The sequence below is a fragment of the Barbus barbus genome, assembly GCF_936440315.1.
Source record: "Barbus barbus genome assembly, chromosome: 8".
NCBI lineage: Eukaryota > Metazoa > Chordata > Actinopteri > Cypriniformes > Cyprinidae > Barbus > Barbus barbus.
Window position 1 is genome coordinate 11,498,173 of NC_136736.1, and position 10,447 is coordinate 11,508,619.

Below are 10,447 nucleotides of genomic sequence, written 5' to 3' on the forward strand. Positions count from 1 at the left end.
TTAAATCTTCATTCCGTTTTTACATAAAAATGCATTTAACATTACTGTAATTCCGATAGCAAAAGTTGTCACGAAAAATAATTAAACACTAAGTCGCTCATTTACATTACTCAATGCATCATAAATTTACGTTATAAATTGTTTACAGAGACATTTTTGGGGTGAGAAATAATTAACTGCTCGTAATTGCTCGTAAAAAAACGAGAAATGGCACTATTTGCCCTACTTTTTGTAGGCTACACCTGTAAATCTATATTTGGGACGCAATGTGAAGGGAAGAAGGTTGGAGTGGGTATCCATCAGAGTGAAGTCAGAGGGACTGAAATGTGCATTGAGAAAGAACAGGTTCTGCTGCAGCTCCAACTCTCTCCTTTATGGCTTCATCGAGGATATTGAGTAAGAATGTCAAGAGTGGCTTGTCTAAAACATTTATCACTAAATATGAAGACTAGACTACAAGATCATTCCCTGATCACCGATGATGCTAGACGGCCAATTAGGTGGGGAAACATTAGATTAAAATAAATACATGAATAAATAAATAAAGTGTGTGGCTAAAAACAATAGCATAGCCTACACATTCATTTTCATACAACGGGTTTGTTAACATAAAATAGCTACTGCTTAAAATTGTAACACAAATAGCCTACAGAAAACACGTGAATTACACGAGTATTAAATGAAAATAATATTCAACCAATACATTATAACAGCTTTCTTTCTTTCTTTCTCTTTCTTTCTTTCTTTCTTTCTTTCTTTCTTTCTTTCTTTCTTTCTTTCTTTCTTTCTTTCTTTCTTTCTTTCTTTCTTTCTTTCTTTCTTTCTTTCACATTATTTTACATGTTTTGCCAGTAGCTACATTATTATTTTACACATTTATTATAAATGTTTACATGAATGTGTGCGCGTGCAGTTTTTTTTTAAAGGTAGAACAATAAAGACCAAAACCAGGACAAATGAAAATATATTGTCATAATAACAGCACATTATCGAAAATTAAGTCAATAATATCGATGCCCTTTATTTGAATTGAGTTTCGTATAGTCCGTAAATTCGTGGAAGAAAAAATACAGAAAGCAATTCATCAATCGCGTGAGTTGGAAAGTAATATTCTTTTTTTATATATAAAGGTATGGCACGCATATTGTTTTGTGTTGTATTACCATTAAAATATGCTGCACTGACAACATTTATCCATTTTAAAATGTTGTTATTAAAAAGTTCTCCAATCTCGAAGCTCTAATCGAGCAGTATATAACTATTTCTTTGTTTTAAATATTAATCTCTTTTCATTATGAACAGGAAAATTTAACAAAGAAACAGAAAATAACATTTACAAAAAAATCGCATTTAAAATTACATTTTACCATTACAATTAAAATGACACCAACCACCATAACAAAATGTTTACAAAAACATTAAGACATAATTAGCCGACATGTCCTCTTGCACCAGTTTTATTATTTCATATTAAATTACATTTTCTAATTTATTGGAAAACCTTTTTTTCCTTTTAAGATAAAAAATAATTATACTTGCTTTCAGTATTGGTTCGGTGTAAATATTGCTTTGAAATGTGCCTCTATTTAAAAGCAGTTTCAAGCGCATGCATTCATATACAGTAATAGATCACTGAGAAGTTTCAAGGCAAAGCATTCACCTGTAGCATTTAGCCCTTTAAACCACTAGGTGGAGATAAAAAAAAAAAACCTTCAACCGTGTGGTTTAGTGGAAGGCTTTCAAGCGCTGTCTTTAACATCCCTCTAGACTGGATTAAAATAAAACCAGGTCACCATAAAACCACATGCATGTGAATGACACTGAAAGAGAAAAAGAAAACTGGATGTTATGCAGTCATACACCCTTAAACTGTAAGCTCATGTCAATCTCAATGATCCAAAAACATTCATTTTCTATCACATCATGCAATAAAGATCATGACAGAGCCTGAGAAGCCCCCAAAGTGTACTCTTTCACTTCCCCCTCACAGTTCCCTCTGTATGTCTTTTCCAACCAGACTTGTATACTTACAGAAAAAATTGTCCCAGGGAACCCTCTTACTCACCCAGACCTTAAAGGGTGTTCTGTGAGTGGGTTCGACTTGAGAAGAACCCAGGTGGCCACATGAAGGCTGTGTTCCCCCGCCTCTTTGAACTGTACAATGTACAATTGCCAAATGAAAACAAACGTTAATAACGTTAATAAAAATTCAAAAAGGAAATGAAGAGATGGCAACAATACATTAAATGCTAACCTAAGCATTCTTTATTTTTACAACATAAACCACCTTAAATGTATGTATAGTTGGCTCTCAGAATCCTGTCTCAATCCACACACCGATTGGTGTGAATGACTAGCTAAATTATGAAGATACAACCGTGAATGAATCTCAGTACTGACCAAAGCCCTATATTATGAACAGGCAGCTAAATCTCTTAATAATCAAGCTGTGCTCAGCATCAATCACATTTCTCATCCCACTGGCCACAGTTTTATAGCTGCTTCAGACACTAGCTGCTGAAAAGTTAAAAGTGAAGCCCTGTACCTGGATTATGTTGCCTTTTGATGTTTTTCTCTCAGAGGTCCCTGCAAAAGACATACGTATCCACACGCGCGCACACACACACACACACAGACAGTCAAAAAGGCCCCTTCTGCCATCTAAAGGCCAAGAAACAAGACAGACCACCAACAGCCACAGCAGAGACTGTTAGGCTTTTATGGGCCTTGACCGCCTATAGTGGCTTAGAATGCATTGGGTTCAGTTTTTTGGGTTGGGGGGGATCAGTTGAGTTAGGTATAATATGGCCTCCAAAGCCCTGAGGGAAAACGGTGAGTTGTAAATTCAAGAGTCCATGAGGCTTTTTAATGGCGCACTGCGATACGAATGAGACTCAGGTCAACTTTCAATTCAGACTGAAATTAAACAAACAGAGGCTGAACGTGTTTAAAAGCACCGTGGCTTTTGTTTCGGGCCTCATTCGAGACAAAAGCATCAAAGAGGACAAGGAACTCATTGTGCGACGTCCTCTGAGACAATTGAATTGCATTTGATGGCTATGATCTAGTGACAGATGAGTGATTTCATGGAAAAACAGAGGGAAAACAAGAAGGCGTAAAGCAGGGAAGCAAAACTGCCCTTTTGAAATGGGGGAGGAGTGATAGAAAAAGGAAAAGAACAAATGACAAATAGAGAGGAGATAAACCACACTGCCTGCTGACACACATCCAGGTCCCTGCCTCCACAGCAGTATCCCCTGTGCCATGGGTCTTTCCTCCAGCATGGCGTTGTTTGATATAGAGACCAGGCCTCTGAAGCAACAGGGTGCCGACCCAATCACAGGCTTCGCCCATCCCCTTGGGTTACTTTTGGCATTCACTGAAAAAAAACAGATGGCGGCTTGCATCTACCAGCCTGGCTACAATGAACGCGAGGAATCTGTTGTGTTTTCCAGCCTGTGATTGTGCTCAAGGCTAAGCTCTGAACACAACAGGAAAATGTTCTACAAGCAGGATTCTTATGAGTGATGCAAATTCGTTGGGTTTCCAAAAGACTACATCTCCCAGAGATCTTTGCAAGTCTGTAAAGCACCACTGAGTAACAGTGTTGAAAGCTTTGGAGGAGACGCCAATGCTAAGCAGAGCTGCTCAAAAGGGTGTTAGCACCTGGGTGGTAAGGCAACTTTCCCATGTCATAACAGCTCTTGCAGTTTCTGTCACACCGATTACATAGCTGTAAAAATACTTGAAATGCACTGCATTAAACGGCATCAGATTTATTACTCTCAGCGATAACGCAACCTCTGTGTTCGTCAATATGCCCTTCGTGACACTTTGACTGACAGGTCCAAGTATGTGCTGTCAATGCAGAACAATAGCCATGCTTTATTCAAAGAGCCGCTAAAAGGATGTTTGTCTGAGAGAATGACATTGACCCAGACACCTCTCTAGACACTTGAAGGTGATACTAAGTTCACTTCAAATTCATCTAAACCCATGAGGAAATCAATAGTGAAGGAGAATATACAAAATAAAACGATAAATGCAAAAAGTTATTAGCATGACTCATGGAGAACCCATGTGGTCTTAATGACAAAGCCTCTCTCTGTAATGACCTTAGTTAATGGCTGCATTGCTAAGGGGCCCCATGTCTGCGAGACACAGACAGGCATGAGATGACAATAAGAGAGGCCCAGGCAACTAATCAACCACTGAGAACGATACCTTCTTAAAATAGACATGTTAAAGAGAAGCTTTGGAAAACAAAATGATGGTTGGTTGTGAAATCATTTCGTCGACATGGACTCCCAAAATTTAAATTCCATTATAATAAGTTTTGATATGCTTAATATAACGTATACACTAAACTGTAATAGTATAATTGAAAAAGCATTAGTAATTCAAATTCATGCATAAAATGTAGACACGGACAACCATTCAGTGAGTGGAAAAAGGGAAACGTAAACCCCTAATTCCTACCAAACAAGCTGTTTCTCACTTTTGGTTTATGGGCAGCACCACACACACACACACTCAGGGTAAGGCTTCACACCTCATTAGCTGAAATAAAACCCATGCAAGCATTTGAACGAGTGAGGCCAGGACATTTTTACCTGCCTTTGCAATAATAAAGCAAGAATGTTTCATGTATTACAAATTTATGTCCAGGCTTTGACTTTTAAAGCTTAAAAACTAATTCATGTTTGTATTTAAAGGGATAGTTCACCCCAAAATAAAAATTGTATCATCATTTACTCACCCTTATGTGAGCCTGAATATTTTTTTCCCCCACACAATTGTTACAAAAACTGTTACCAACTTTCTTCGAAATATATACTTTTGTGTTCCATCAAGGAAACAAATGTGTAGAGGTTTGGAACGCCATGAGGGTGGGTAAATGATGACCGAATTTTTATTTTTTGGGAGAGCTATCACTTTGTGTACATTCTTAAAAATAAAGGTTCTTTATTGGCACCGGTGGTTGCATGAAGAAACTTTAACATCTATGGAATCTTACCATTACACAAAAGGTTCTTTATAGTGGAAAAGCATTATTTAGATAGATAGACAAATCTTTTTATTGAATTTTCCAAAATTTACACACCAATCACATCTATTACAACATAGCACTTTAAAATTGCAATTAGTGTTTGGAATGAATCTGTCTTCAAAATACAAAAGGAAAGGTCTCCAAACTTTAAAAAAATCTTTTAATGGAGCCTTGCGTGGAGTATTTGAGTTTCTCTAACTTTAAATATGCCATGACACTTTCTACCCACTTGACATGTGTTGGTGGTTTATTTGACTTCCATTGTAGGAGTATTAGCCGTCGGGCCAGCAAAAAAGAGAAAGCCAATGTCTCTGATTGACCTGGTGGTAGTAAGAGGTTCTCAGATGTCTCACCATATACTGCTATTATTGGATCTGGTTCTATCTCCTTTTCGCAAATGTATGAAAATGTCTCAAACACCGCAGACCAAAATGGTCCTAGAACTGGACATGTCCAGAACATATGGCCCAAAGTAGCCTCACCTCTGTGACATCTAGAACACGTCGGGTCTATTTCTGGGAATATTCTCGCCAGTTTACTTCTAGAAAAGTGTAGCCTATGAATTATATTAAATTGTAATTGCCCATGTCTGACACAAATGGATGTTGAATGAATTCGCTTAACTGCTGACTGCCAGACTGTCTCTGGGATTACACTTCCAAAGTCCTCTTCCCACTGTTTCTTTAAAAAATCTAAAGATGGTGAGGCTACTCTTTGGATCAAACTGTAAACTGTTGATATCAGACCCCGCTCAGATACACTCAAGTCTAAAATATCCTTGATCCAACTATGAGGAGGAGGGGTTGAAAGGGTATTAAAATATATTTTTTTTTACTAGGCTTCGTACCTGCAGATACCTATAAAAATTATATTTAGGAATAGCAAATGTTTTGACCATATGTTCAAATGACATAAAACTACTGCCCTGAAAAAAACCCCTTACATATCTGAGTCCCTTTCTAAACCATACCTGAAACGCATGATCAATTAAGGATGGTGGAAACAATGCATTGGAAGTAATGGGTAGTAATGAAAGTGCTTGAAAGCTTAAAGTGTGACCTAAACTGGGCCCATATTTTTTTAAGGAATTAGTCACCAATGGATTGCTTGGCAGATACTTCTTGTTGAGTGGTAGTGGGGCACAGAGCATTGAAAACAGAGAAACTGGTCCACAAGAAGCCTGTTCCATTTCTACCCAAACAGGTTTATTCTCCTGATTCAAATGCACTGCCCGGAAAAAGCATTATTTAGATTATTAAAATACTCTTCATACTAAAGTACTTTTAAGAACTGTTAAATGAAAAGTACTTTGGGAACCAAAAATGGACTTCTATGGCATCATTGCAAAATCCCTGCTTTTGGAACCTTTATTGCAGGCTGTTTTAAATAAACTAAATATAATGAAACTGATATTAAAATAGTTAAATGGTAATAAAAATAAAGTTTTAATTTAAAATAATTTTGGTTATTGGTTTAGCTGCATGGACAGCATTCCAACATTAGCACTTATCAGAAACTTCAAACATAAAAAAGCATGAAAATGTTTCCTTCATCGCTGTGTAGTGTGTGCTTTATCGGAATGGTTCTTCTATGGCATTACAGCAAAAAACCCACCTTTTGGAACCTGTAGTCTTTCTAAAACTAAAATGACATTTTTATTCCTGTTTTTATGCTTTATATTTAGAAAGAAACTAAACTTTCATATAGGCATATGTGATATATCTGATGTGTTTACTGGCAATTGAGACATGCAATGCAGTGAGGTATCTGTAAAGAGTCAATTATGAATGTACTTCATGCTGTAATTGTGTATGTACCAATTAACAGATGTCCCTGTCTCATTGTGGGATCATTTCTCATGGAAAACTGTCTCGTTAGGCCAAGAACTAAAACAATTTAGCTATCACATTTTCCATTATCGCTGTGTGGTGTGTATGTAAGCTGTTATATGGGATTTCCTGTGGCTGCGTGCCTTCTCTGTTTTAACTGTGTCTCCAGCATTCTTTCCCAAGCAGGAAAGAAAGGGACAGTGACAGAGAAAATTGAGAGAGATACTTTTCCACACTGGGACAAAGGCAAGTGAAGTTTTTTTATATACTGTTTATATATATATACTTTCCTGTTTCGACACAATTCACATAATTTGAATATCCTGCATTTTTACAGCTCTGGATAAAGAGATTTATGGCTGTGTGTTTCTCTGGGTTACATAGCCTTTCTTATTGCAGGGTGAAAGGTCAGTGATAATGTGTATGGGATGAAGCAGAGATGAAACACTAAAGCTCGGCTATCTCTGCAGCCCGTTTCCCACAGTAGATATGTCATAGAGGGCCTCTTTTTCCTTACCTTCCCTGACCCCTGTGCTGATGTGTGTGCCTGGATGGTTTTGTCATTTGTTGTGCTTAACATTATAGACATCGTTCACCACCAGGATAGGGCCAATCTTCGCTCTGTGCAGAAATGGCTCCTGCTGAAAAGTCTCTGATAAGTGTTGGAATGCTATCCATGCTGCAAAACTGATGACCGAAATGACAGGAAATAAGTTATTTTTATTATATCTTTTATTAATTTTATGTAAATTCGCATATATATATTATATAAACTTTCATTGTTACTATATTTTTCAAGGAATGTTATTTTCTCCAAACAAATGCTGTCAAGTATGATTTTATTTCATGTTCTGCTGAGACTGATCTTTATTTTCTATATGTGTAACAATAATAGATAATACACAATAGATAATACTGAAGCTCTGATCCAAATAAATAATGTAGAAATAAACACAGAAAGAACATGCACATGTTAATGTTAAAATTCATTGCTTTCACCTATTAAATATTTACTTAAACAAATGAAGATTAAATCTGTCATATTATACAGTATACAGTATATACCAGGATTAAATTGGGCCTGGGACGATTTACCATGGTAACTCATCAGAGGTCTTTCCTCATACATTTAGACTATAGTTCTAAACATTTTACTCATTCTTATTCATTCAAGCAATGATGCGACGCATATGTAGCCTATTGCTGAAAGGAACCAAGTGTCTTCAGAAAAGTTTCGATTGCATTTCAACTTTATCTGATAAAGTAGATTCACAGCTCTGCTTTGTTTACTACCGTTTCTGTGGAAAGCATTACATGTTTGACGTTCCAAAAGCGCCTCCTACTGGCAGAGAATCAAACTGGATTGTCAATAAGCCTGTCTGCTGTTTCCCTCATCCGCCCACATACCTCTGTTTTAAATTAATATAATCATTTATACTTCTGTCCCATCTCTTTTCTTAAAAAAATGAAATGTGAGGTTTATCACATATTATTAATTTTTTTTTTTAATTACAGTCTCTCAACTGTAATTAAATAATGTTTTTACTGTCATTTCACAGTTGATTATGTTACCATAGACATTGCCCTACTCTGCTCATATGGTATTAATTTTTTATTTTTAAATACATTTTTGCAGGAAAAATGTCTTAAAAAGTTGTAAATTAGATTTGTCTTTAAATAAAAAAAAATGAGAAAAACCTTGCTACGTGTACTGCGTCAGGCTAACCGAGACTTGTCATAGCACTTGCATATTGTTGCTCTTTTGTTGGTTTTGATTGCTTCTATTGTCCTCATTTGTAAGTCGCTTTGGATAAAATTGTCTGCTAAATGACTAAATGTAAATGTAAATTATTTTAAAAATCCTGCAGACATTTGAGCATTTCCAGCATTTTAGTGTTCATAACAGAGGGCTCTCTCAACTTGTTAGATTTTATAGTTTGTCAATTGCTATAACTGTTAATTGTAACAATATAACTGTTAATTGTTTGTTAATTGATTTTGTAAGCCAGAAACCCCATGAGCCCCGCCACATAACAAATCCCATTTTAACCCCTGTGTGTATATATGTGTGTGTGTGTGTGTGTGTGTGTGTGTATACTGTATATATATATATATATAATTTTTTAATTTTGTTTTTTAATATATTTTATTTTGTCCTCGTGACTTGACCTTAAAATGTGATTAACAATGCACATGCTTAAAAATAACTTTCTTTTTTGCATTCAATTGTTTTTAGATGAACAACATTAATAAAATTCATAATACATTCTATGGAGTATTTTTTTCACCCATTGCCTTTAAAAAAATCATCCGTATATGCAATACAAACCTTCCCCCACTGCAGAGCATTTCAGGTAACATGTGGAAGCTAATGAGTAAGTCCAGACCACATTAAGTGCATGCTGCATAGGTGCTGTACAGGGATGAAAAGATAAGAAAAAGAGATAAGAAGTACCTCATACAGTGCCTCTCTTCTCTCTGAATGAGCAGTTCTCTTTGATTAGCCAAATGAGCGGAGCGTCTGGTTGTGGATGTTAACGTGATTAGGCCTTTGCTCCAATGCCTTGATGTCACATACCCTAAAACCAGAGGCTTTAGTGGCACTGAAGGCCAGCTGGTAGATTGGTGGCTGGACTCTGGACAGCAGGCTGGGCTGAGGACAGCTGTGGATGGAAATAAGAGGCTCTTAATGGGCCATAACTAGACCACCCATTGCTCTTATGCCTACGAGTAACACTGAACAGGTTACCATCAAATTTAATTCTCATGGGTAATAATGCAGAAATAATTATTAAGTGTGTTAATTGAATTCAGACATAAAATGATCAACACATTAAAGCGATAGCTCACCAAAAAAAATTAAAATTCTGTCATAATTTTCCTACCCTCATGTCTTTCCAAACTCACACGAGTTTCCTTTTTTTGTGGAACATAAAAAGAAGACATTTTCAAGAAAGTTGGTAACCAAACAATTTTGGTGTCCATTGACTTACATTATGGACAGAAAATACAGGATCGACATGAGGGTGAGTAAATGATAATACAATTTTCATTTTGGGGTGAACAGACTATTACTTTAAGCCAAAAGCCATATAATAACCAACAATACAAATGACAGGTTATCGTATTTTATTTTACAAAATCTTACTGAACAAAATTAGATTTCTTTTATCAGTATGGACACAATTTTGTATTATTTAATAATCATTTAAAATGTGTAATTAGGTAATGGCTATACAATATAAAGAAAAATAAATAGTAAGTTTGGATTATAGAGCAAGATTTCGACATTTTCATTGTTTCATTCTTTGCTGTTTTTTAAAATATTAAAGCACAGCTCTCAAACACCTTATGATTATATTAATCAATGATATATCACTTTTAACCGTGTTTATAGGTGAACATATACTATGTAATAACTTACTGTGTTTATATTAATGTAAACATGCATTCAAATATTTTTTGATTACATCATGTTTAAATGGTTCATTGCATCAAATAAATCAATCAGTAAATATTTTAAATAAATTTAATTTCAACACACACACACACACATTTTAATACACAT

At 35.7% G+C, this 10,447-nt stretch overlaps 1 long non-coding RNA gene across 1 annotated transcript; it reads right to left on the reverse strand.

Moving 5' to 3' along the window:
• Positions 1 to 827: 827 nt before the first annotated feature.
• LOC306873612 lies at positions 828 to 9,542 on the reverse strand. Its single transcript, XR_013784506.1, has 3 exons — positions 9,335 to 9,542; positions 2,546 to 2,586; positions 828 to 2,154 (listed from the first exon to the last, which is right to left on the reverse strand). It is a non-coding gene; the product is annotated as an uncharacterized lncRNA (long non-coding RNA).
• Positions 9,543 to 10,447: the final 905 nt, after the last annotated feature.